The 27742-nt window shown below is 42.8% G+C and overlaps 1 protein-coding gene across 10 annotated transcripts in view; it reads left to right on the top strand.

Moving 5' to 3' along the window:
• Positions 1–27742, top strand: part of TANC2 (tetratricopeptide repeat, ankyrin repeat and coiled-coil containing 2) — a 222719-nt gene that overhangs the window by 9709 nt on the left and 185268 nt on the right. For all 10 annotated transcript variants that reach the window (XM_061442258.1, XM_061442255.1, XM_061442252.1 and 7 more), the window contains exon 2: positions 27197–27259. The gene's annotated coding sequence lies outside the window, so the exon portion shown is untranslated. The remainder of the gene's footprint in view (positions 1–27196; positions 27260–27742) is intronic.

Raw genomic sequence — 27742 nt, 5'->3', positions numbered from 1 at the left:
GTTAAGTGTAGTGTGATCAGAACTGCTGTAAAGTGGGTGCCAGGCTGGTTAGCAAGTTGCTTAGTAACCTGCCTGATGGAACTGGGAGTGTACTAGTGAAACCTGTGGGTGACAGCAGCTCTCGGGAGGTTGCAGGGTAGGAAGAATAAATTGGATTCAAAAGGATCTTGAGAAATGGTGAACTTAAAATATGAAGAAGTTAATTTCTTAAGAGTTTATTCTGAGTAAAAAGAATGGTCAATAGTATAAATACAGGGGAATAGGAACAGAGCAAAGCTGTGCACGACATCCACATTGAAAACTAAAATACCTCAATGCACGCATGCACCCAGAGCAAAGGATATCGAGAGGGAATTGTGAACTTGTGACTTTTCAGAGCTGTCTTCTTACTGCAGACTTGCTGGAACCTGAAAATACCTTGTATCAGTGTGGATGGAGCTCATCCATGGCTACAGACACGTTTTCAAAGAGGGTTTTTGTTGTTCTGAAGTTATGTGAGTAGGAAGTTTAGTCACTCTTCTGTCGTCATGCACGCTGTCTGCTAGGGGCCTTTGCCAGTATCTTGTTTTCTCACCCCCGGTATAGCTGTAATGCAGGGTCCTCATAAAGTAGATCAGCTTTGCATCAGACTCTAATCTGTGGACTTTTTGACTGCTTCTGCCTCTTGTAAAGGTTCATAAGACTATCTAACAAATCCAGTCTAAGTCAACTGCATTTATAGTCCTTGCACCGCATCTTCCATGTTGGGTTATTGTAGTTTTGCTCTTCAGGAATGGAGATCAGCATGGGAGTTGGTGGCAATACTGGAGTTGCTCAAGGAAGTTGTGAATGCTCCATCCGTGGCAGCGTTCAAGGCCAGGTTGGACAGGGCTTGGAGCAAACTGCTCTAGTGGAAGGCATCCATGCCTGTTGTTAGGGGGGTTGGAACTGAGTGATCTTAAGGTCTCTTTGAACCCAAACCAGTCTGGGATTCAATAAATGTGCAAATTCTTAAAGTGAATTAAAGTTATTTAGTAAGCCTCTGAGTTTAATCTGTTTACTAATATATTTCTACTGAGAAATACAGTTTAAGTCAGATAAATTGTAAGTTAGATGGATATGAAGGCACTGCATTTGAAATAGTTGCCTCAGTTACTTTTCTGGGAGAAGTTTCTGCATTCATGTAAGCCCAATCCATGATAGCATTTTTACATTCCTGATGTAACTCTATATCCTGTATTCTCTTACCGTTAACTTCAAACTCTTGGGTTGCATTTGTTCTCGTAGACAAACAGGTTTGCAGGCAGAAAAGCAGCCAAGGCACCACTGCAGGCTGTGTTTGCTGCTCTGTGTGTTCCGTCCTTCTGTGTGTAGTCCAGGTTTTTTGCTCTGGCATGAACACTGAAGATCACAGATGCAGATCATGCATCCTCTTACTGGAGGGAAATGAAAAATCTCTCCAACTTTGGATAAAACCATCTTTAAAGAAAGGTTATATCATATGACAAAAGATTATTTAGCTGTATATCATTAGCAGGAAACAGAGTAAGAATCTTTGAAGTGATGAGTCTGTCTTTACAGTGCCGTGTTTTACATGAGTGGTTTGGGTTTGTTTGCGTTGAATCGTAGAATCCCAGACTGGTTTGTGTTCAAGGGACTTTAAAGCTCCTCCAGCTCCAACCCCTGCCACAGGCAGGCACACCTTCCACTGGAGCAGCTTGCTCCAAGCCCCTGTGTCCAACCTGGCCTTGAACACTGCCAGGGATGGGGCAGCCACAGCTTCTCTGGGCACCCTGTGCCAGCGCCTCAGCACCCTCCCAGGGAAGAGCTTCTGCCTAAGAGCTCATCTCTTTCTCCCATCTGACTGGTTAGAGCTTTGGTTAAAGAGTAATAGTGTATGTAGAATAATCTTGTGTTAACTGTTACCCATTTAGCTATGGACGCACTGGGCGGACTCTGGCATATGTGAGGGATTTACCCTTCTCACACGTCACATGCTGCCACCTGTGTTCTTGCAGCTGATGCATGGAGCGCTTACCAAAACCAGCAGTGCTGGAATGTGGGCAGTTAAATCTATACTTGTCAAGCGTCTGTACTATAAATCCCCAGATTTATATCTGGTGGCAGTTTGCTCATAGTCTAGACACTTGTGCTGAACTTGTGCGAGAAGCTAGTCCTGACTGCTTACATTCAAGAACTTGTCTTTCTGTATTGTATTAAGAGCTTAAACATATGCTCCGAGCTTGGAGCGCAGGAAGTCTGCTGGCAGCAGTCCCACTCTTCCATATTCTCGTTTCAGGCTCTTTGTGGATAGGCAGGATTAAAAATAAAAGGCAGAAAGCCTGACAAGTTGTTGGCTCACTGATTTCAAGATAAGTTTATCAGGAAAATTGGAATAAATATTAATGTTCTGTGTAGGAAATGATGCTGCATGGCCTGGTTTGGTGTGAACTGCAGAATGGGATTAAAAATAAGCTAGAGCAGTGCATAGGGGTCAGTTTGGTGAGGACAGGTTCCGTGTTGATTCTCTGTGGCACTGCATTAGGAGCAGAAATAATGGCTTTTAGTTGCAGTGGGTAAAAAACCATGAAAAAATACATGTATATATATTTCCTTTTGATGATAGATGTGCTTTGTCATTTATTGTCATTAGAAAGACCATCTGATTTTTGCAGTTACTTTGGATCGAGTGATGTTTCTCATATGTTGTCCTATTTAGAGCTTTGTTGGTGCAATACATAAAGTAATGTTTTTTAATAAAGATTTCTCCCAGGCATTTCTCTTGGAGGAGATCACTTTGGTTTCATGTAGGTTGTATATAATAACTGCTGAGCTCTCTGTAAGGAAAAAAAACACCCCACATCATCTCGAAACTGTGGCTGACAAAACCAAGGCTGCAGCAATGTACTTGCTTCCTGACTGTCAAGGCCGGTTTTGTTGGTGGGATGTTCCAGACCTGGGCTAAACTTCCAAATGGTGTAGATTTTCTGAAAACCTTTATTGTGTAATAATAAATACCAGCATAATATTGATACCAGCATAAATTGATACCAGTATAAAACAACTGAGCTGGGGTTTCATACAATCCCAAACTGGTTTGGGTCAAAGGGACCTTAAAGCCCCCCCAGCTCCAACCCCTGCCATGGGCAGGGACCCCTTCCACTAGAGCAGCTTGATCCAAGCCCCTGTGTCCAACCTGGCCTTGAACACTGCCAGGGATGGGGCAGCCACAGCTTCTCTGGGCACCCTGTGCCAGCGCCTCAGCACCCTCCCAGGGAAGAGCTTCTGCCTAAGAGCTCATCTCAGTCTCCCCTTTGGCAGGTTAAAGCCATTCCCCTTGGCCTGTCCCTACAGGCCCTTGTCCCAAGCCCCTCTCCAGGTTTCCTGTAGCCCCCTTAGGCACTGGAAGGGAATTTTACTTGTGTTCAATTTTCATCTTCCTAATGAACTGTTTTACGGCACTCCATTTGGGTGCTTTGAGACATAAGCATTCTTATGAATGGTAAAGCTCTAATTTACCAATATTAGGCATTGATCAGTGTAATCCAAAAGAATATCCCATATTTCATGAACACAGAGAATAAATTGTGGGGCCTGTTGTAACTCTGTGACAGGGTACACAGAGTCTGGCTCCACCAGTTTACTCTATGGAATAAACAGACTGGTGGCTAGACTATGCTCCAAGAGTTTTTTAAACTCCAAGAGTTTTTAAACGGAGCCGGTAGTAACATATACATAATGTTATGTGTAAAATAATCTTGGGCACTTCTTTATTCTGCCTGGGGAGAAAGAGCTTTTAGTTTGATGTAGTACGTGCTTGTGTACATTAAGGCAAATAACATGGGGACCGCGTTTTCTGGAGTGCCTGTGTTCAGTCTCGGTCTGGAACGATTTCAAATCATTCAAAGGAACTATGTAATCGTTCTGGAGGAGGATTTTTTGGTGTCTTTTTAAGATGCTCTGTAGCACGTCATTAAAATACCACTAGAAAGAGCTCTGTGTGTCAGTGCTCTCTAGCAAAAGACTGAGTTTGCATCCCTTCATGTTATTTCTTGGAGTCAGAGCTGTTGCATCATCTGCTGATGGGAGTTGATCTGATATTTTTATTGATAAAACACAAATAGGAAAAGATTATTGGAAGTATAAATGCTTTGTAAAACTGAATTTTATGATCTTTCTCCAAATAAGAAACCACTTGGAATACAAATAATTGTTTTTGTGTTTGATGTGCCTGCCTTGATTGGTTGCGTTTTAGATAAAGAAGTCTCCAGGTTCTGTATTGTGTTAGTTTTTATACCTCTCTGAGTTCAGGGTTTTCCTTGAGGAAGCTGCTTTTATTTGTCTGTGGCTTGTGACAGGGTTTTGCTACGTAAGGTCTAGCAATACTGCAGGTAAAACCGTGCAGTGCTACGGCAGTGCTGTAACAAAGCCCGAGAGGGAACTGGGAAGGTTTCAAAGTGTGTTCTGTTTGTTTTGCTATTGGGCTTGTGTTTACCTCTGGTATAGATATCAGATGCGAGCTTTTGCATTATAGGAACATCAGGTTGGTTTTCCGTCCTTTATTTGTGCTCTTCCTCTTCCTCCTCCCTCCCCCTTCTCATCCTGCTGTTGTTTTATCTTTGCAGCATTGTTCAGTTTGAGTAGCAGGGCCAGAAACTGATCTCTTGTCCCTTGAGTGTAGTGTGAGCTGTGTGCTGGCTTTCAGCAAAGGCTTGGGTAGGATCTGGTTCCCAAACACCACTGATGGCTTTTCTGTTCACAAGTGGTGGTATCTCCTGAAATGGAACCTTTTGCATGCAATGAAGTCTCCACCTTTCCAGGCTTTGGTGAATTTTAGGATACTTCTCCTTAGTAATGGGAAGGATTTAAGAAAATGACCCCCACACAAGCACTTCTCCCCACTTCTCTCTTCCATTGGTGTGGAAAGGTTGCTGTAAGATTTTAAATAATTAAAACCCAGACAAAACCAGCCATGAAAAAGCATTTCTACCTGGTCTTGAGACAGGCAGGAAGTGTATGGGAAGTCATTATTGGCATCCAGCACTTAGAGGCCTCAAGCAGCATGTCTGCTACGCCCAGTATGATGTTGCAGAACAGCTTTGGGCTGAGCTGATCCATGCTGGTTGTCCTTTATACCGTTAGCTGCAACCACCATGGGCTCCCCAGAAGGTGCTTGGATAACATCCCTTTTCCAAAGGGATCTTTTTCTGGGAGCTCGGACCTCTGCTCTGTGTCTTTTAGTGTGCTGACAGCAGATCTTTTCCTAGGATGGCAGTCTCCATCTTTTTTGTTTCTCAAAAATTGTCTTGTGAATTCTGAGGCTGAAGGAAGATGTGAAAATAAATGATTGAAGGAGAACTAAATTAGTGAGGATGAAACTGTGAAGCAAAACAGCAACAAGATGTTTCTGAATTTGTATATGTGCTTCCTGAATAGATAATTGCATGTAAATAGGTATGCAGATGGGCTGGTGGGGAGAGGGTGAACTTGGTAATAATGAATTTTGACAAGGAGTTTGAAAAAGGCTACCAATCTCGTAATGAAGAGGTTAGAGACAACAAATTTTACCTGAAGTTGAATACTTGACTTAAGTGTTTTAAAAGTCAAACAGGATTTTGACTCGTTTATACCTGTGCTACCACAAATGACAGTCACCGTCCTTTTGAATAGAGAGATAATTGAGCTTATGGTGACTGCTTGTCCGGCGGTGGGGGAGTCTGCAGCTCCTTTTTCTCCTTGAATATGTCTGTATTGCCCTTTAATGACAGCTTGGGGTAAAAATAATTACTTTAATATTCAAAGAAATGTGCGTTTAGATTAGATCTAAAGAAGCTCTTTAGGGTGAGCACGGTGAGGCACTGGAACAGGTTGCCCAAGGAAGCTGTGAATGCTCCATTTCCGGCAGTGTTAAAGGCCGGGCTGGAGAGAGTCTTGAGTGACATGGTCTAGTGTGAGATGTCCCTGCGCATGGCAGGGGGTTGGAACTGGGTGATCTTATGATCCTTTCCAACCCTAACTATTCTGTGATTTTTTTATAAACATTTATCTCAGCATTGCGTATGTGGGATAGCAGGAAAGAGGAGTAGGTGTGTTAGTGCACTCCTAGGACGGAGTGTTTCCAAGAGTTGTAAGTGTGAAAAACTAGGGACTATGGTATTGTTTATTAAGATTTATGCTAAGCCTGATGTAAAGATTAGACAACAAAAGAAAAGATAACCGTGGTCGCTTGTGCAGATTAAACCAGACACCGCTTGCGCAAGTTTTGAGGAAACATCTGCAAGTTTTGAGGAAATATCTGCAAGATGTTCTAAAAAAAAAACTGGCAGACATATGGGTGGGGGCAACTATTGCTTTGCTTAAGTGCTTTACTTGCATAAGTTGACACCAAAATTATTTACAAACCGAGACGCTTACTAAGGGCTTTTGCAAAACAATTCTAAAAATTATTGCACAGCAAGTTGAAGACCATATATGGAAAAGGATATCTAAAGGTAACCGAGGAGGACTTCAAGCCTTCAGCCTCAAGCAACTGGGGCATGCGCAGAGTACTCCGTTGAAGATACGAATGCGGAACTGGAGGACTGATAAAAAGGGACTGTTAGAACTGTTCAGCACGGCAGTTGTCGGAGCGCAGACTCCCCTGTCGTCCAGCGCTGTCTTTGCTCATATTCTACTTGCTATAATTAATAAAATTCAATTGGATTATGATCCGTTGTGGTCCCAATTTATAACAATTTTCTTGGTGCCGTGACTCGGATAAGGAACGGTGGGCTTTGGTCCTCCGGGGAGGCGCCCCGCGACATTTCGCGGCCCCGCGACCAACAGCTCACCCCAACCTTACCGACGAACCTAAATTCTAGAATAATGAGCAAAGGAGAAACCGGTAAAATCCCATAAAATTCTGTGCACAGGAGTCCGGACGAAGACGCAGGACGCGTAAGTATATTGCGAAATTTTTCGTGGGTTTGCCGTTCGGGCGGGATTGGGTTTCCTGGAATATAACAAATGAGAGGTTCGATATACTGAACCAAGCGAGTGTGGACCCTTAAGTACTGCGTTTTCCATCTCCCGCGAGGGACTGGGCCAGGAACAAGGGGAGTGACTGAGTGTGTGTTTGTGGATATTCCAGAAGATGGGGGCGAAGGGCAGCAAGCCTTCGGCTCCCATGGGAAGGGTACCTACTGTACCTAAGAATACCCCTCTGGCATATATCTTAGATAATTGGAGATATTTCCCTGGAACCCAAGGGAAAGATAAGCAGAAGATGATAGAATATTGTACTAAGATATGGGGAGGGAAGAAGATTTTTAAAAATGTCTTTTGGCCAGTCTATGGGTCAGAAGAAGATTGGGTAAGACAGCAATTAAACCTCTGGGTTAATAGTAAAAAAAAACCCTTAACCCGGAGGAGAGTCAATATGCAGAAGTCTGGCTGGAAAAACCAGGAACTAGACTTTATCCATTGAATGAACTGAAAACTAAATTAAAGAAAAAGGAAGGAAGAATTGGATGAAACCCTTCTGACCCCCCCTCCTTATATTCCTCCTCCTGCTCCCACAGCCCCTCCAGAGGCCCCCAGAGCATCCACTCCCCCACCAGAGTCGGAACAAGAGTCTCCCCCTCCTCCTAGACGCGTAACTAGAAGTCAAAAAGGGGCAGCTCAGATGTATCCTCTAAGGGAAATACCCATGGGGGGACCTCAACCTGTGATCGGATATATTTCTGTACCTTTAAATTCGGCTGACCTACGAGATTTTAAAAGAACCGAGATGGGAAACTTAATTGAGGACCCACTCGGAGTGGCAGAAAGATTAGATCAATTTTTGGGACCAAACCTTTATACTTGGGATGAGATGCAATCTATCCTTGGTCAATTATTTACTACTGAGGAAAGAGATATGATCAGACGAGCAGGAATGAGACTGTGGGATGCTCAACATGTCCAGGGACCCCAAGCAGATATTAAATGGCCACTCCAAAGACCTAATTGGGATAATCAAGATCCGGTACACAGAACTCATATGCAGGATCTGAGAACTATAGTAATTCAGGGAATTAGAGAAGCAGTACCCCGTGGCCAGAATATCAATAAAGCATTTAATGAAATGCAAAAGAAAGATGAAAGCCCTACTGAGTGGCTAGAACGACTGAGGAAAGCCCTTCAGCTGTACTCTGGGGTAAATCCAGACGACCCTTTAGGGCAAGCGCTCCTCAAAACTCAGTTTGTGGCAAAATCATGGGAAGATATCAGAAAGAAGATTGAAAAGTTAGAAGACTGGCAGAATAGAGGGCTGGATGAATTACTGAGAGAAGCTCAGAAAGTTTATGTAAGGCGGGAAGAAGAGAGCAGCAAGCGACAAGTAAAAATGATGGTAGCAGTGGTCAGAGAGGATCGCAAAGGGCGAACTGGTGAACACAGATCTGCTGGAACGAAACAAGGGAACGTAGTAGTAGAGAAGGAACAGAGATATTGTTTTTACTGTGGAAAGAAGGGACATATAAAGAAGAATTGCAGACAAAGGATCAGGGATGAGGAAATGTTGAAAACAGAATAGGGGAGTCAGGGGCTCTATATCTTAGGGGACCGGAGTCATCATGAGCCCTTGATAAAATTAAGAATAGGTCCCCATAAACAAGAGTTCACCTTTTTAGTAGACACTGGGGCTGAAAAATCAACTATTAAGCAAATACCTGAGGGATGTAAAGTTTCCCCTGAAAAAGTACAAGTAATTGGGGCAAAAGGAGAACCCTTTAAAGTAAGCAAAATCAAAAATGTAGTATTCAAAACTGAAAATAAATTTGGAATAGGTGAACTCTTGCTCGTCCCTGAAGCAGAATTTAATCTGTTAGGACGAGATTTAATTGTTGAATTGCAATTAGAAATTAAAGTAAAAAATAATGAACTAACAGTGTCTACTTATCCTTTGACCGTGGATGATCAAAAACAAATTAACCCCGATGTCTGGTACTCTCCGGATACAATAAGTAGACTGGAAATCCCACCAATTAAGATCCAGATTTCCGAACCCCACATACCTGTGAGGGTGAAACAATATCCCATCTCCCTAGAAGGACGGAGAGGATTAAAACCAGAAATCGATCGATTGTTGGCAAAAGGAGTCTTAGAGCCTTGTATGTCACCCTTTAATACTCCCATTCTGCCTGTAAAGAAACCAAATGGGAAGTATCGGCTCGTACATGATTTAAGAGAAATAAACAAAAGAACTATTACCCGGTTCCCTGTAGTAGCAAACCCATACACATTGTTAAGTAAACTAGGACCCCATAATTCCTGGTATAGTGTAATTGATTTAAAGGATGCTTTTTGGGCCTGTCCACTGGCAGAGGAATGTCGTGATTATTTTGCTTTTGAATGGGAGGACATAGAGACAGGCCGTAGACAACAATTGAGATGGACCGTGCTTCCCCAAGGGTTTATGGAGTCCCCTAATTTGTTTGGACAAGCCCTGGAAGAGCTCTTAAAGGAATACCAGGTCCAAACGGGAAATGTGTTGTTACAATATGTAGATGATCTACTCATAGCAGGGAATAATAAGGAGGATGTAAGAAAAGAAAGCATTCGACTCCTAAACTTTCTTGCACAAAAAGGACTACAGGTATCACAGGAAAAGTTACAATTTGTGGAGGAAAAGGTGAAGTATTTGGGACATTATTTGTTTAATGGCAAGAAGATATTGGATCCAGAACGCATTAAAGGAATTCTGGAATTACCTATGCCTGTCACTAAGAGGCAAATTAGGCAGGCATTAGGGCTATTTGGGTATTGTAGGCAGTGGATAGAGAACTACAGCTTTAAAGTTAAATTCTTATATGAACAACTGTCTAAAGACAAACTACCCAAATGGACCCCACAAGATCAAGAGCAGTTTGCCAATCTCAAAAGGGAACTAAGCCAAGCACCGGTTTTAAGCTTACCAGATTTAAAGCGGCCATTCCATTTATTTGTTAACATACATGAAGGTACGGCATTCGGAGTATTAACTCAGGAATGGGCCGGACAAAAGAAACCGGTGGCATATCTATCAAAGCTGTTGGATCCTGTGAGCAGGGGTTGGCCGAGTTGTTTACAAATCATTGTGGCTGCTGCCTTAGTACTTGAGGAAACGAATCGCATTACCTTTAATGGAGAAGTAGTTTTATATGCACCTCATAACATCAGGGGAGTGTTACAACAAAAAGCAGAAAAATGGCTTACAGATAGTTGATTATTAAAGTATGAGGGAATACTTGTAGAATCCCCTAAATTATCTTTAAAAACTATTGGGGCAGTTAACCCCGCTGAATTTTTGTACCCAGGAGAAGGTAATGAACTATTGCACAATTGCTTTCAAACAATTGAACAGCAGACGTATTAGACCAGACTTAGAGGAAGAAGAACTACGATGTGGAGAGATACTATTTATAGACGGGTCATCACGAATCGTGGAAGAAACAGCTGTCCGGACTGCTGAGCGCGGATGGACTCATGCCAGTCGCATTAAAGGCCCAGTGACGAAACCCCACTGGAAAGTAATCAGTGCACCAGGTGATACCAAGATAATATTAAGAAGATAAAGTTATGATAGAGACTTGGTTTGATTATTTTAAAGCTTTACCCTTTGGAGTTAAGTGTGTGATTTGTTTTGCAATTGCTGTTATAATGTCTTTAATAGTGTATTACCTGTGGAAACATACCAAGTGCGGTCGTAAGAATTGTTAAATACCCATGCAACCTGATATAGACTATAGAGACCCCACGGGAATAAGGAACAATTATATACAAAACCTACGATTAAGGTGTAGCAACCCACAGTGTGATTGTTATCCATTTGTATGTTTTAAATGCAAGGTATGCCAGGACAAATGGTGGGTGCACTGTTATGAGGGGTACCCTCCGAACGGAGTCTGTGAACAATGCTATAAATTTGAAAGATGGTTAACCGATTGGAAATTAAAACAATTTGAACAAAGACGAGAAATTGTAAAAGGATTCCCCCAATGGTGGGATATTTTTGCTAAGGGAATACACCCCCAATATTATTGTTACCACTCAAATCAACCAGTCCCTTTTGTGACTGAAATCGTGGCTGTCCAGTGCCGGAGGGAAGTACTAACCGTGTCTTGCTTGGCCCCATTAATTAAGGCTGTAAAGTGGGAAGCCTATGTAAGCAGGCAAAAAGCCCGAAACAGCTATTCTCCTGAAGAATTCCCTTGCTGCCGAGAAGATGGTACACCCCGTGGCTCGAAGCAACCGAGTCGACGGGCGAGGCAGAAGAGAAACAAACCGTGGAGAAAAGAGCCAGAAAAATGGGATGCAGAAGCAGCCATGGCCGAACTTCCCCAGGACTGGTAAGAATATATTTAAATTGGCAAAATTGACAAACACCCTTTTTCCTGGTATACCATTAGTCTTGATATTGATAATAACCCAGGCAAAAGGGGAAAACCCACATGAACCATTTAAGTGGGAACTAGTATCTTGGGAAGGAACGAGAACAATAGCCACTTTTAGCGACCCAGGGCCACCTGAATTCATAGTGGAACTTTATGTGAGACAATAGCCTCAGGCTGGTCAGTAAATGCGTACAGGTGATTATTGTTCCTCGTCTGATCTATCACACCTCTGAGGAGGTGTTACACCATTTTGAAGGAGACCTGAATAGACAAAAACGAGAGCCAATTACAGTGGTAACCTTAGCTACACTGCTGATAGCGGGCGGAGTTGGAGCAGGCACAGGCATAGCCTCCCTAGTAAAAGGTCAGGAATTACAAAGTTTGCAGATGGCTGTAGATGAGGATTTAGCAAAAATAGAACAATCGTGAGGCGGGCAGGTCATGGTATGAGAACTGGTTTAATGTTTCACCCTGGCTAACCACTTTGTTATCTACTTTAGCAGGACCGCTTATTATGCTAATCTTAGGACTTGTATTTGGACCTTGTATACTGCGTTATATTTTACATTTTATTAAGGAAAGGCTTGACATAGCCAAATTGCTTATTCTAACTACAAAATTCGAAACAAAGTATAAGAAGGTATCTATCAATGAAGAGGAAGAATACTGTGAATGTACTATACCACGAAAATGCTATGAATGTAACTGCGAGGTATTACCTTGTGAATGTTATGATAAGTGTTGGGAGTGTGGGAACAAATTAGCTTACAGTACTGAGAATGAAAATGAAAGTAACATCTAATAAACAATAATAGGATAAAAAGAAAAAGGGGGGATTGTGAAAAACTAGGGACTATGGTATTGTTTATTAAGATTTATGCTAAGCCTGATGTAAAGATTAGACAACAAAAGAAAAGATAACCGTGGTCGCTTGTGCAGATTAAACCAGACACCGCTTGCGCAAGTTTTGAGGAAACATCTGCAAGTTTTGAGGAAATATCTGCAAGATGTTCTAAAAAAAAAACTGGCAGACATATGGGTGGGGGCAACTATTGCTTTGCTTAAGTGCTTTACTTGCATAAGTTGACACCAAAATTATTTACAAACCGAGACGCTTACTAAGGGCTTTTGCAAAACAATTCTAAAAATTATTGCACAGCAAGTTGAAGACCATATATGGAAAAGGATATCTAAAGGTAACCGAGGAGGACTTCAAGCCTTCAGCCTCAAGCAACTGGGGCATGCGCAGAGTACTCCGTTGAAGATACGAATGCGGAACTGGAGGACTGATAAAAAGGGACTGTTAGAACTGTTCAGCACGGCAGTTGTCGGAGCGCAGACTCCCCTGTCGTCCAGCGCTGTCTTTGCTCATATTCTACTTGCTATAATTAATAAAATTCAATTGGATTATGATCCGTTGTGGTCCCAATTTATAACATAAGGAATGTATCTGTGTATTTGATTCACATGAGTGTCAGCTGGTATTACAGATGCATTTCTTTTACCTGCAAGGTAGGCACACCTGAGGTTGAACTGGAATGTCTGGTGGCATCATTTCTCTAGACATCCTGATAGTAAAGGTTCTGTAGGTCACATTTTGCTCTAAGCAGCATCTTTACGGTAGATTTTTAGTGGATTTCAAATATTTAATTATTAGCTTAGTATTTAGGAGTTGGGAAATCTTCATGACTCTTTCCGTTCAGGTTGTTCTGAATTGACTGTGTTGTTGATGCGCATCTGTGTTAAAATCTTTGGGAGTCAGGGAGTAGGTTGATTGCGAACTTTAATACAGAATTTTACACCATTTTCCTTTTTTCTAGCAAATGGATCACCTCACTTTGTACATATATGCATGGATTTATAGCCATAATTTCACTGTATACTGGAAGACGGTAGCAAGGGCACGTTCAGAGGGGACTGAACAGCACTTCTTAGATGGCAGCGTGGAACGTAGTAAATTACTCTTCAGCATTAGACATTAATCTGTTTAATTGCTGCCTGAGTGTTCTGCAGCTCTTTTAGGGCAAACTAATAACGTGTAGCCTAACACGAATATTTCTATGCACACAAATAGAACTAAGAATGAAAAGGAAGGAGTATTGCTGATAGGACTGAAATTCATTCCTTATCTTCCTCTGTTTTAATTACTTTGCTGTAGTTAGTTTAATTTTGCTTACATAAATTAAGCAAAGTGTTCAACTTCACTGCTAAGTGTTGACTGAGTGCTTAAAGCATGTGGAGTGTGCAGCAGAAACAACCTGTGATGAGTTTTGTTCCTGAACCTGCTGACAGAGAATTGATGCCAGAGTCATATAATAGTAATTCTGCCATAGTAATCACTTTCTAGATGGATTTCAGGCTATGGATTGAATTCTCCACTGTCAATGACCTAAACCTAGCACAGAATCTGTGTTAATTTTTGCATATTGCTGCATTACTCAGAGCTCCATAGGGACCGTGTCCTTCTGGGGGCAGTTTCTGGCAGTAGCTTGTGAAACCCGTCTACACAAACTTGGCACGAGCAGAAGTAATTCCAAAGTTTTTCTTTTCTGTTGGTTTTGGTGCTATAGTTGGAGCTGTTGTGTGAAAGAATAACTTCTTTGTCTTTAGCCAGAGAGATAATAGACACCCTCTCTGCCAAAGTTTTGTTGTCTCCATCACTGTGCCGTGCTCATGGACTGTGCTGTGCTGCACTGCTGCTGAAACTTCTGCATTGTCGTGTCCACAAAGCTGGGCCGGTTACAACCTTATCTTACCATGTCTGGAACATCAAACTTCTTGTATTACTCTTTTAAAGATGATATTGAGCATTAAAAACATGTATTCTAGTATTTAGGTAGGATTCATGTACTAACGTGATGACAAAATGCAGCTGCAGATGGATGGAAGTGCTTTTAAACAGGTAGTTATGCCAGATAACAGTTCACATTCTATATAAAGGGAAAGGAGCAATGTTTCATTGCACCTTTAAAAACAGAGTGTGAAGAGCTTGTTATGTTTTGTGGCAGTAACATTTCTGAAACAAGCTGGTTGAATCTGAAGGAAGATTTAATCAACATGAAAGAGAATTGTGTTTAAAGCTCACAGTGCATTCCACTGGAACCTTTTAAAGCCATTTGAAATGTTGCTTTATTATGTAGGTAATGCTGCAGGGACTGTTTTGGAGGGAGGGCCGTGGAGGTGGATGGAGTGCTGCTGTGCTCTCCTGCTTTAACCAAGTCACGTTTCGGGGACACTGACCGATTTCCATAGCACAGATCTCGGGAAGTGCCTCATTCCTGTGTCTCTATTAATCTTCAGCCTGAGAAAGGGAAGATGTGATCAGAATTGGAAGTTACAGAAACCAGCACAATTTTACAGCTGAAATAGCATTCTTCATGGTATTTCACTGTCATTTAGAAGGGCTGACTTCTACAGCATAGGAAATTAGAATGGTGGTGTTCGACATCATTATGTGTCTAGTACCATGTTTATTTTGGTGGGGCTGTGATTTTGTGCTTGTTCCTTTAGAAACAGCATTGTCCTTGCTATGGGCTTTCCAAAGAAAGGCTTAGAGAGACTGCAGAGATGTAAAACTTGTTGAAAGCATTTACCCTGTTTGATAGCTTGAGTGGTCCTGATACAGGCTCCAAAGGGTACTGCTTACTGCCTGCAGTGGGGGATTAAGCCAACTGTGTGCTGGGCTGCACCCCCAGAGTGTGAGCAGCAGCTGAGGGAGGGGACTCTCCCCTCTGATGTGCTCTGGGGACACCCCCCCTGCAGCCCTGATCCAGCTCTGGGGCAGCAGCACAAGAGGGACGTGGAGCTGCTGGAGCGAGGCCAGAGGAGGCCACGGATTTGCTGCAAGGGCTGGAGCAGCTCTGCTCTGGAGCCAGGCTGAGAGAGCTGGGCTGGGGCAGCCTGGAGAAGAGAAGGCTCCTGAAGGGGAGACCTGAGAGCAGCTCCAGTGCCCAAAGGGGCTGCAGGAAAGCTGGAGAGGGGCTTGGGACAAGGGATGTAGGGACAGGCCAAGGGGAATGGCTTGAACCTGCCAGAGGGGAGACTGAGATGAGCTCTTAGGCAGAAACTCTTCCCTGTGAGGGTGCCGAGGCACTGGCACAGGGTGCCCAGAGAAGCTGTGGCTGCCCCATCCCTGGCAGTGTTCAAGGCCAGGTTGGACACAGGGGCTTGGAGCAAGCTGCTCCAGTGGAAGGGGTCCCTGCCCGTGGCAGGGGTTGGAGCTGGAGGAGCTTTAAGGTCCCTTCCATCCCAAACCAGTCTGGGATTCTATGATTATGGTGGAGACTAGGAGAGGAGGAGCAATTAAAAAGGCAAAGAAAGAAATAGGGGATCTAATGAAGCAGAGGTAGGCGCTGGTACTGAGGAAGTTGATGTAAATTGTTTTCTAACATTACTTGTGTCTTCTCATAAAAAATATGTTAATCTGAAAGTATGGTACCTGTGACAGTTTCGCACGGAGGAGGATTGAATGCTCAGGTACAGTTTTGCGTTCTAGGTTTTAGAAGAATTCTACTTCCAATTAATAACCTGGTGTGTGTCTCAGTATATCTTACACATTTTTCCTTGCTGAGGTTAGCAAAGAGTGGTGGTGGTTTTCATGTTTAATGATGTAGATTCTTTACTGTACTGAAGTCAAACCCAAACCCCAGCCCATCAGCTGGGATCACTCTGAACTTCCAGGGCAAGCAGGTTTTGTGTAAGGCCTGACCGTCCTAAATTGGTATTTAGGAATATCTTTTGGCCTGTGAAATGGGAGATTTGAGGCTGTGGAAATGTTGAGATTTCACCTGTTTCGTCTGTCGCATCTGAAGTTGGTTTCAAGAAGCCTTTTTATTGTGATGCAAGTAAAATGATCTGTGGCTTTCTTGAAAGCTGAGCGCAGGGGCTGCAGTGAAACCTGACTGTGCCTGTGTTAGTGCAGCAAAAGTAATTATTACACAGTGTCACTCGTGAGTGAGGAGCCCTTCAAGAGGAAGAACGACTTTGGCCTGAAGCCAGAAGGGTCAATTTAGGTTCTGTGTTGACCTGATTTTGACTGTTTCCCCCTTTTTCTGTTCCTCGTTGCTGTGTGAATGTCTCCTATAGGGGCTGTGAGCACAGCTGAGGAAGTGGAGTCCCTATACCCGGAAAGCCAACCGCAAACACGGTGCTCTCAGCTCTACAGAGCAAGCTGCTGAGGAGAAGGAAGGCTTTGCTTGCTGCAAGCTTTATGTGTTCTAGTCTTAACTGCTTGCACTTCATGGAGGAGAGAAATGAGTTCTTAATTGGCAGTTTTCTTGTGGTTTATGCCGTTATTTTAGTGGTTTCACCTTAATGGAGTTTTTGGGATACGTGTGGGTTGTTATGGAGGTGTGTTGTAGGGGCTCAGTGGTTTGGTTCATCTAAAATGACTTGATCTTACACAGAAATGAAAGCAAGGAATTTTCCATAGAATTGACTTTTATGCCTTTTCAGTTATTTTGTGGGACTTTCAATGACAGGCTTGCTTGCTTCCGAAAGATTCCGCGTTTGTATTTTAAGGGAAACTTGGTGTGGAAAAGTGACATTTGAATTGGTTTTCCTTTGAAAGACTTAAACCTGCTCACTCCCATCGGTGATGGGAGAGAATCTGATTCCTGTGTGGCACTGGCAGTAACTTGTCCCTCAAGGCTTTGGGTTGCTCCCGCCTCAGTGTATGAGGCATGGGAGGCACCACCAAGGCTACACACTGTGTAAGCAAGGAGTAGCTTGCTTGGTTTAGGTCTGAAGGAGAGAATATAGTGCATTTACCAGGATAGAGTAATGTTGTTGCTGAGGATAAGTGAAGCAGCTCTCTGTGAATGTCTGAGTGTCTCCTGATAGAGTTAAGGTTTAAACTTCTGGATTGATTTTTTTCTTTAGTTTTTAAATGAAGACCTGTGTTACTATAATCATAACAGGTACTGAAATATCAGCTCTGATTACCTTAAGTCCTAACACTTCCATTGCTTTAACTTGACTCAGACTGCACTGGAAATGGGGAGTTGGTTGAGTTCTGCATGTGCCATTGTTGTGAGCAGCCATGAGAACGGAGGATTCTGTTCACAGGATGTTTGGGGCTTAACAGGTTTTTTAGGCAAGTGCCAAAAGCCTTAAAGATTCTTTTGGATTTATCAGCTTCTTCTGGGGAAATGGAAAGTTATCTCAGCAAACCCAAACTGTGCATCTGCCTTGTGGCTTTAGAACGATGGAGGTCACGTTGTGCTGCCTTCGTGTTTGTGCATTGCTTTGTGCTACCTGAAATCGCGCTTCATGTTACTTAGATGACAGCTGGATAAATACAGGAAGAGTGGGGTTTGTAGAAGGAATTCCTGCTGGATGAGCTAATTATGGAGGAGAGGATGCAGTTGATGGAATCCACTTGGATTTCCAGAAGAGTTTCCCCTAAAGTTTTTCACCCGAGGTATTTTGGAAGGCTGAGCATGAGAGTATCCTGTCATAGGTATAATGGGCTAAGGTGAAAATGAGGATAGAAATAAGCGCTCAGCTGTCAGGATAGAGGGATGGGACCTGTAGAATTTGGCGCTAGGCCCTGTACTGAGGATCAGTGGACTCAAACACAAGAGTAGGCCAGAGGTGATCAGTGTCCCTGGTGATCCATAGGCAGTGAGGGATGACTGAAGGATTGCAGAAGGGCCTTAAGTCTTTAATTACTGTTTAATAACAGTAAATGAAATGCAATATAGATAAATGTAAGTGTTGCGGGTGCAGGAAACCCAGATACAAGTTACAGCCAATTATGATTCTAAACTGTTACCACTTGGAGAATCTTGGGATGAGGACTGGTAGGGCCATGAAAACAGCAGCTTTGAAATGAAAACAAAGCCAAAAACCAAATCTCTATGTGAAGTGTTGGGGATTAATGCGAAAGAAACAGTGGCTAAAGCAAAGCATCACAGAGCCATGTGGAGGCTTGTGGAACAGCCATGTCTTGAAGACTGGGAAGTTTGGTCTGCTCGTTTTCTACAAGCTGTTTTAGAGCTGGAGAAGACTCAGAGCAGGGCAACAAGGATGTGTAAATGTAGAAGGAGAGTGGTTGAGTACCATCCAGCAGGGGAAAGAGTTGATTTATGAAAAGAGTTGATTTATAAAAACAGTCATTTGCAGAAGAGAAAACTCAACTTTCAAGTGAAATGTAGGCAAATCCCATGTGTATCTCTCAGAACACTGCTGCAGACTCTGAAATCCTCATTTGTAATGTGCCCTTTAAATCAGGGCTGAAAATAAGTTTCCTCCAGTGCTTTAGTGTACGTGTCCATCTTCTTGACTTGGCTTCATTCCTGGGAGGTGTTTCCAAGCCAGAGTTGCTTCACTTGTGGGTTAATGAAGGATTTGTTCAATGGGTCTTGTGATCCTTAAGGACTAAAGTGTGAAGTGAACGTAGCCCATAACAGGGATTATGACTGTTGCTGTAAGAACAAGTCTCCCAAAGCCAAGAGCAGAGTTCTTCCTCCTTCACTTTCCTTCTGTGTGTTTACACAACAAAGCTTGTGCTTTCTGTGGTAGTTGGGGAGATAATGCCCTTTATGGACATGTGGTAAGACTGTTGTGAAGTTGTTTCTGCAGTTTTGTTTTATAGCAAAACGATGCAAAGCAGTGAAGTTTGGAAAATGGGATACCCATACCCAGTTTTGATGCAAGATAATCCAGTCTAGCTCCAACACTGTGAATGTTAAACTATTTGTCCTTTTTCAGACTAATTACAGAAAAAAGGCTTTCTGATGGTAATAGAACAGGAGGGATTACTGTGTTTTCTGTAACCCATCTTGATGTCAGAAATGTTTTCTTCCTAAACATGCCTGAGGAGATTTTGGACCATTGTTTCTTAATGGACGTTCCAGTGTTTAACAAAAGTGAAGCAGAGACTTTGGCTTTGTTGTGCTGCAGTGAGGGTGAGAATATGCTGCTTTTTAAGGCTAAGACAAAAGAAGGGCTCCAGAGAGACCTTAATGCAGCCTTTCAATACCTTAAGGGGACCTATAAGAAACCTGGAAGAGGGGCTTTGGACAGGCCAAGGGAAATGGCTTTAACCTGCCAGAGGGGAGACTGAGATGAGCTCTTAGGCAGAAGCTCTTCCCTGTGAGGGTGCTGAGGCACTGGCACAAGAAGACGCCTTAAAGCTCATCCAGTTCCAACCCTTGGCCTGCCCCTACAGGCCCTTGTCCAGAGCCCCTCTCCAGGTCTCTTACAGCCCTTTTAGGCACTGGAGCAGCTCTAAGGTCTCCCCTTAAGGAGCCTTCTCTTGTCCAGGCTGAACAAGCCCAGCTCTCACCCTATCTCCATAGGAGAAGCATGACTTCTTTATGGGCCCATAACAGTTTGGTTTCAGGTTAGCTGCTTTCTCCAGTTACAAATACCTCACTGGGTTTCCAGCCCTCACTTGCATAAAGCTGAGGAAGTGCAGTTCTTCACTGTAAATCTTCATATCTACATTTTCACTGCCCGTTGCACGATGAAATTGGAAACCTCAGGGTTGTTGGCTTACAAGAAGAGTCTGAAGCAAGCTCAGATGTAGAACACTGAATGCTTTTGAAGCCTGCTCTATGCTGTAATTTCAAGTGTGTTCGTACAATGGCTTCATTTATAACTGCTCGTAGTTCAAACACATTGTCTTAACTAGTCAGGCCTATTTTAAGTATCACTTTTATACTTCATAAAAGACAAAAGGCATATAAATACACCCTTTCCTTCAACTACTTATTCATATATATTTGTTCCCTTGTTGGAAGGTGACTTAAATCAGAATAAGCACTTTTGGGAAGTCACACTTTCCTGCATGGAATATAGATAGCCGGCTACCAAAAAATGAAAGCCAAGTGAAACATATTATCACTTGAATCCTTTTTTCATTGCTGTATTTCACTCAGGTTCTGAGATACCATCTGTAATGTTAGCAGATTAAGTTAATAGCCCCCAGAAGGCTGTTCTTTTAAACGCATGTGTGGCTTCCCACATGAAAAATCTTTTGTATTTCATGTTTCTTCTTTCTTTCAGTCTTCTCTCTTTTGTTTCAACCCAAAGCTCAAGTTTTTTGTGTTAAACCATAGTGTTATTGACTGTACCAGATACAGGAGAGGTGTGAAAAACAAATGTGAATATACAATGTGTTTGAGGATTGTCGTTTTATAGGGACACACACTTTTCCCTAAGAAAACTCTCATTGGGATATTACTTTTGTTTCATTCAGCTATAGATAATTCTGTCTGCTGGCAATTGAAACCTAAATGAACTCAAATAAAATATTCAAGCTTCTTGTAATAGTGTTGTTAAAAAAAGCCCAATCCAAATGCCTCATTTAATGGCTTTGACTGCTTAGATTCCCCCCCGTTTCCTGACTGCTGTGTTTCATGTCACTTGCTCACCGCACAAGAGGTCACAGGCAATTTGTCAGTGTGATCATATTCATGCATTAGGGTGAAAGCATTGTCTTGTTCATCTCTGGTAGCTTTATGTGCTGAATGGTGGAGCTCTAAGGAGGTCACCCAGCGCCAGTACAGCCACATCTGCAGGGGGGGACGCAAAAGGAAAACAAGAAACCCAAATCTTCTTCCCAGGGCTTGGTTTCCTTCTTCTGAAGGAGCAGAGAAAGGGTTTTGACTGTCTGCCTTTGCAATTGGTTTGTTCAGTAGAAACTGGGTAAGGAGGCTTTGGAGTGGTTATCTTATATCCTTGACATCCAGGAGTTTTGTGAGATAAAGCAGCATGGTAGCAGCTATTCAGGGTGCCTCCTTAGGTTAGGAGCCACAAAAGATATTCCCCTGCTAGAGTAGGAATTAAACCCAAAAGAGAGCAGGAGGAGGGAGGAACCTTCTCAAGTCCACCCAGCACCTGTCTCCAGAAGGAGCTGCCTGGTCCTCACTGCCTCTTGGGCTGCTTTTGCCCATTGTGGCTGAAGCAGCATTAGTAATGATGGGGGAAAGTGGGCACAGGAGTGTAAATGTGATCCTTGGAGTGAAGCTGTGCTGTAAATAACACTCTTGCATTTTAGTCATTTGATCTTTAGATTTGTTAGGCTGCCTATGGTTGAGCAGTGTTGAAATCCCTGGCCCAGCTTTCAGCAGTGTTGGAAGGATTGGAATAGGCTTGGAATGTTCAAAATGACTGTCGTGTTGGATGTCTCTTCAGTGTCAGGATATCTATGGGCCATTAAGTCTCTTCTTGTACTTATTTGGTAGCATCTGTTAAAATGTCAGATAAGTGCAATAAGTTTCCTAAACTTAAATTACTCTGGAAGGAAAATATAGTTCATGGTGCATGCTTAACCCATCATTTTATGCTCACATTGGCATGTGGATGAGTGCAGGACCCAAACCAACTGGTTAATAAATAACGACCAATGTGTAGATAGAGCAGAGGTGAACAAACAGGTTGTATGGAGTGTTATTAAATGTGTTATGGTAATCAGTGTCTGGAGGCATGAGAAAGGTGAGGGCTTTCTAGCACTGGGCATTGGAACAGGACAACAACAACAGCTCCTGCCCCCCACATCACTGTGCTAGTGGGTAAGGTTGTAAATTCTGATCAACTTTATTAAGATGCTAAAAAAAAGGGATACTCCATTGGAATGATTTCTTAGTTAAGCAGGAAATCAAATGGACTCTTCAAATTTTCATATAAACCCAGGAGTCCAAGCTGTTAGGATGTAAATGTCACCTATATTTAACACACAGGGTGATGTGGTAGTTTTGGGGTTGGTGGTGGTCGGTTTGTTTTAAGGCACGTGGGGTGAGCAGAAAAAAACCCAATTTAAAGCACAGATAACTTTCTGCTTCTTCTCTTTATAATTCCATTGATGTCTGGATGCTTTCCCATAGTTATTTAGAGTGATGCTCATGAAGAAACTGTTGCCAACTTAGAATATGGTGGAGTGGATGCTTGCTTAATAATGCTGAAAATCAGCCAAGACCTGTCTAATTATGGACTGAAGTGTTACGTTGTATGCTTGGAGTTGTGGAGCTCTTGATTTTTCAATGTATACGTGCCTGTGTAATGAACTCTGGGGGACAGCAATTATGGCTGGTAACATATGATTCAAATCTCACTTTTAATTAGAGATTAAAAAGTTGAGAAGACAAACTCCTGAGCAGGATGGAAACATGAGCCTTGTTTTTCAGCTTAGTCCCTAATACAGTCAGGTCAGTCGCATTTACATTACTGGAATTTCAAGGCTATTGCTGTTTTCCTGCTTGTTGATTTGTTATGTGTGAGGCATCACTGAAACACACGTTGTGCTTACAGATGAATTTCTGAGTTAGAACGGGAACCAAGGCTTCTCAACAGTATATATTTTGTTTCCAACATGGATATATGTGCAAAGAATTTCAACTGTGATTCAATTTGGTTTTAGAATAGCGTCCAAGCTCCCTCAGTTTATCAGATGAATACCAGCTGGTGCGACTGACAGCCAAAACGAGAAAAATAACCTCAGTTAAAGATGGAAATCCCTATTCGTGAGACCATTGCAGAGCTTTTCCTTTCCAGTAGGACTGGTTGAGCAGCATGTTCGGATCATTGGTGGAGTATATGGTTTTCAAAGGCAGATGGTCATTGTGTTTAATGTCTCTGTGTTAATGTTCTGTTGATAAAAGTCTGAGTAAGTAGTTAATTTCTCTAGGAAAATACAATGAAACTGTTGGGATCAGGGGATACATGACCTATACTATGTTTAGGGGAAAAGCTTTGCATTCATTTAGCTGTGTAAGATTGCTGTGGACTTTTACCTCCTGAAATGCAACATCTGCTTGCTTACATTAGGAAGGGAAAAAGATGGCTTTGTTTGCTCTAAGATGAATGGCAAATGAGTCTTCTATTTCATCCTGTTAATTGGAAGTTTGCTCCATGCTGCTGTTAAATGTCTTTCCAAATACGGAATAGGTGGTCCTCATCTCAGGAGACTCCTCAGACTTGTTCCTGTGAAATCAGACATCCTGGTGTCATTCCGTCCTATACCTCTTTACAGCTGGAGTCGCTATGGAAGGCAGGTTTTCTGTTTTGTTTCTTACATCTGAAAGCTTTAAGTCTTCTTTCTGTCATGGGTTTTAGCTTGAGAGGAAACCAGTGCAGCTGGAACCTGCTTTGCTATACCTGAGAGTACTTGTTCCTTTTGTGGGTCCTGCTCTTCTAGGTTAGAACAACAGGAGGGTGCTTAATTCTCTCACCAAAGCGTTGACAGTATTGTGGGTTTCTATGAGCTATTCCTCCTGCCTGTTCCAGTAATTCCTACATTAAGTAGGAGCCCTTCTTTTGGGCAGCTGGTTTAAACGTTGGTGTTTTCTGATGTGTTCATTTGTGGAAGAACTCAGTATAGCTGTTACCTGCACAGGTATAACCAAGAAATGATTTGGGACTGCCGGTCTGCACATGGGTGCTTTGTGCCTGAGCTTCTTTGCTGAGCATGCTAACCCTTAATTCTTGGACTTCCTCACTCTCTTTACTTGGCTTTGTGACATTATTACTCACTTGTACTTTTTAATAGCATTCCTTTGTTTTCTTGTTTTGGAAATTACATCATGTCCTTTCATTCACCCGGGTTGAAGCAGCTTTTGGCCACAACATCTTCATTCAGAAATTGTCTGGATCAGTGAAAAGGTCCCAAATACAGAGGCTTATCAAAAACTACTTCAAGTCGTTGATTTCTGTGGTACTGGATGAAGTTGAATGAAGTGATGGATGCGCTGGAACAGTAAACACAGTATAGGAGATGTGTAGTTGAATTGATATTGCTGTGGGCTGGCGATTGTTCAAAGGAAAAGAAATGAACACTTGGGTTCAATGTCAGTGAGTGCTATGGGTGCATTTTTATCTGGTTTGTGTCACAAAAGGGCTTTGTGACATCTCGGTGTTCCTTGTTTGTGTTGTTACTGATGTAAATTACATGATTCTGCTGACAAAACCCATTCCTTTTACGTGCATCCATACATATATGTGTGTGTATATATGTATATAGACATTGTGGAACTTGGGAATATTGGAGTATTCCATGTTTTAAAGTGCGGACTTGGATGGCAGCTGAAAGTCATTGCTGGCTATTTCTAGCTAGCTTTTATGGGCAGAAATCCCAATTGACATTAAGTGACTTCTTCACTGATGGCCAAAGGCCAGGGCAGAATATGAAGGCTGAACCACTTCCTGCAGCTGGTGGGACTGTGCCAGACAGTTGTTCAGTGATGGTTTGTGCGGAGTTACCGATACTGCACCTTGTGCCTGGGAGGAGGAAAACAGTCAGTTTTTTGTATTGGTTTTGGAGATCACAGAATCCCAGGTGGGAAGGGACCTCAAGGATCATCTGGTCCAACCTTTCCAAGCAAAGCATGACCTAGAGTAGATGGCCCAGCTCTCTGTCTCAGTGAATCTTAACAGTGTTGGGGAATCCACCACTTCCCTGGGGAGATGGTTCCAGTGGTTGGTTGTTCTCATTGGGAAAAATGTGCCTCTTGTGTCCAGTTCGAATTCCCCCAGGAGAAACTTGCGCCCATCATCCGTTGTCTTTTCTGGGTGACTCCTTGTGCAAAGGGAATCTCCATTTCTTTGTAACCACCCTTTAAATACCAGATCATGGTGACAAGGTGTCCCTTGGGCCGCCTTTTCTCTAGGCTGAGCAAAATAAGAGTAAAGAAGTAGGACTGTCACCTTTCTGCCAATTCCAAGAGAACTGGCTTGGAAAACCTGTGCTGATATAAGAAAATAGAATAAATTAAATATATTGTGACTTGCAGCCATATCACAGGACAGAGATTTTAAAATCCCAAACTCTTGGAATACCTGGAGAAGTCTCCTGTGTCTGATGGGAGCGCACCATAGTTGCGATGGATGTATTGAATCAAGAGGGGATAGTTCTAAACCTGATTGCCCCTCCCCTCAAACTGTTTGTATATTGGTCTCTAAATATATTTGTTGTGCTACATGTCAGATTTTATAACTTTGATACAGTTAAATAGTGGAATTCACAAATATAATTAGAGGGTGAAAGGCATTTAAGGAAGAAAAGCCCTTTAATGACATTCAGTTTTTATTGACAACCCACTAATGTCTTCTGCATTCACATACAGATTTCTAATGTAATAATAGGAGTAGATGAAAGCTCTGCTGTTTAAAAGCTCAATGCAGAACATACTTATCAGATGTGCTCCCTGAATGCAGATGGGAAGTTTATTGAGCAAATTAGGGCTAGGCAGCACTCCTCTGCAGCTTAAATCACATAAGCCATGTCCTACTCTCTCACGGGGTGTCATGTTCAGGTTTTGGCTATGGAATGGTTTGGGTTGGAAGGGACCTTAAAGCTCATCCAGCTCCAAGCCCCTGCCACAGGCAGGGACACCTTCCACTAGAGCAGCTTGCTCCAAGCCCCTGTGTCCAACCTGGCCTTGAGCCCTGCCAGGGATGGGGCAGCCACAGCTTCTCTGGGAGAGCAATTGTGGGGAATGCCAGATAAATGTTCTAAGAGCCTTCCTTTTTCTGCGTCCTTAGGATCTAAGGAATATAGTAGTGTCTTTTGTTAAGTAATAAAACACATAAAAATACGTAATAATAATAAGTAATAAAAATGTGCTCAGGCGTTGCAGGGTTCAGAGAGGAAGCAGAAGTTTGCATCACCCAGCAAGGGAGTCTGAAGAAGGGGCACCATCCTGCAGTGGGGGAGCTGTGGGGGGAGCTGAAGGTGACTCTGGCAGAGCTCAGGTACCCAGGGGTGCACCCATCCTCCGGGCTGAGGCAGGAGTCCATGCAGTGGGATCGGAGCTGCACGTGAGATTGGCACATCTTCCTGGCCTGATGGCCAAAGCAGCCGCGGTGATGGTGAGCATCACATGCTGGTTACGGCTCCACAGTTGTTCTTCCTGACAAGTGGAAAATGGAAAGCAGGGAGGTCATTAGCAACCCTGAGAAATGAGATGGGGTCGCTTCATGAATTTATGGAATGTTGTACAGTTTTATATACAAAATTATTCATCTAAGACCATCTGGGAAGTTTCTCTTAAGGTTCTGGAGAGCACTGGGAATTATAAGTGAAGCTGTCAAGTGCTTTTCAGTGTCTGCTTGTAGCAGAATGAAAAAGCCCTGCTGAGGTGGTTGAACGTTCTTCTCCTTTGCTTTAAACTGGTGAATTTAAAGCAGCCTCAGGTTACTTTTGATGTTTGTTTGATGACAGATGAGATGTGTCTGTGCTTCCTTCTGCTTGCTGCTTCTCAAATGAGATTTCTAGGCTGGTAGAGCCTGTAACGCAGTATTCTCAGCACAAGTAACATACATGCTGGTGCGAAAGTATGTGCTCTGGTCTTTCCCAGTGAGTAGCAAGATACATTCCTCTTGGCTTTTTGTTGATGAACTTGTAAGTACGTGATGAGAGCAGAGGGCTGAGTACCGAACCCTTGAGTTAGTGTAGAAGCCCTTATGGGGGTTGTGTTTATCTGAGGATTGAATTTAAAAGAAAACCCTAGAGGGAAGGTTGCAGGGTTTTAGCAGGAGAGCTGGCTAGGTTGAAGGGAAATACTTGGAAGTGACAAATTACTTCTTCAGTGATGTGTTACGTGATGTGTATCCAAGTGTTACCTGCTTTTTCTCCTCTCCCATTTGCAAAGTGGTGAGGAGGAAGAGCCAGGTGACTGAAATGAGCATTCATTAGTGGAGATCTAAAAGCAGGAGCAATAATGTTTTGATTGTGATGGTCAAGAGCAGGGACTGACAGCTTATACAGGAATAGTGTGGAAGAGTTGTGGGTTTATTCCTGGGATGTGTGCAGAGCGAGAGAGCATCGGGGACAGCGCAGGGCTGAGAAGATGCTGCTGATTTCTGTTGGTTTTGTGTTTCAGGACTTCCAGTGAATGGAGGAAGACACTTTTTACTAGAGATTTCCCTCGTCTAAAGATACCAAGGTAGGAGAAATTCTTCTCTATGCTCCAGTCTTTCTTTGAAGTATTTATATAGCTGTTTAAATACAACTGCAGTTGTCCTCTGTTTCTTGGTTAATCTGCGATCCCCTGAAATTGGTACATGGAGCATTGGACCCTGTCTTCCTATGTTGGTTTGCCAGTTTTCAAGCTGCTTCGTTGTGTACTTAGAGAAGAAGGTGTAACAGCTTTCACCTATTTGTGTTTGATCATTGCTTGTTTTTTCCTACTGCAAAGTCTCCTGTGTTCTGTGAAAACCTCCCTGGCTTGCCAATGGTTTGAACTTCAGTTCCAACACTGAATATTCTTCAGACTTGAGCTTTGCAGAACAGGCTTAGAGCAGCTCTTTAATTAGGTCTGTATTTTAATATGTATTTTTGATCATTTGAAAGCTAAGGAAAGAATTCAAGTTTCCTCTGTCTCAAAGTAGTCAAGTGCTGCCACTTTATATATTGCCTACTTTTTCAT

The sequence above is a fragment of the Pezoporus flaviventris genome, unplaced genomic scaffold (genome assembly GCF_033815535.1).
Source record: "Pezoporus flaviventris isolate CSIRO_AGI_PZ_B2104156 unplaced genomic scaffold, CSIRO_AGI_Pfla_v1 ptg000223l, whole genome shotgun sequence".
Classification (NCBI taxonomy): domain Eukaryota; kingdom Metazoa; phylum Chordata; class Aves; order Psittaciformes; family Psittacidae; genus Pezoporus; species Pezoporus flaviventris.
This window is presented reverse-complemented; position numbering and strand designations above follow the sequence as displayed.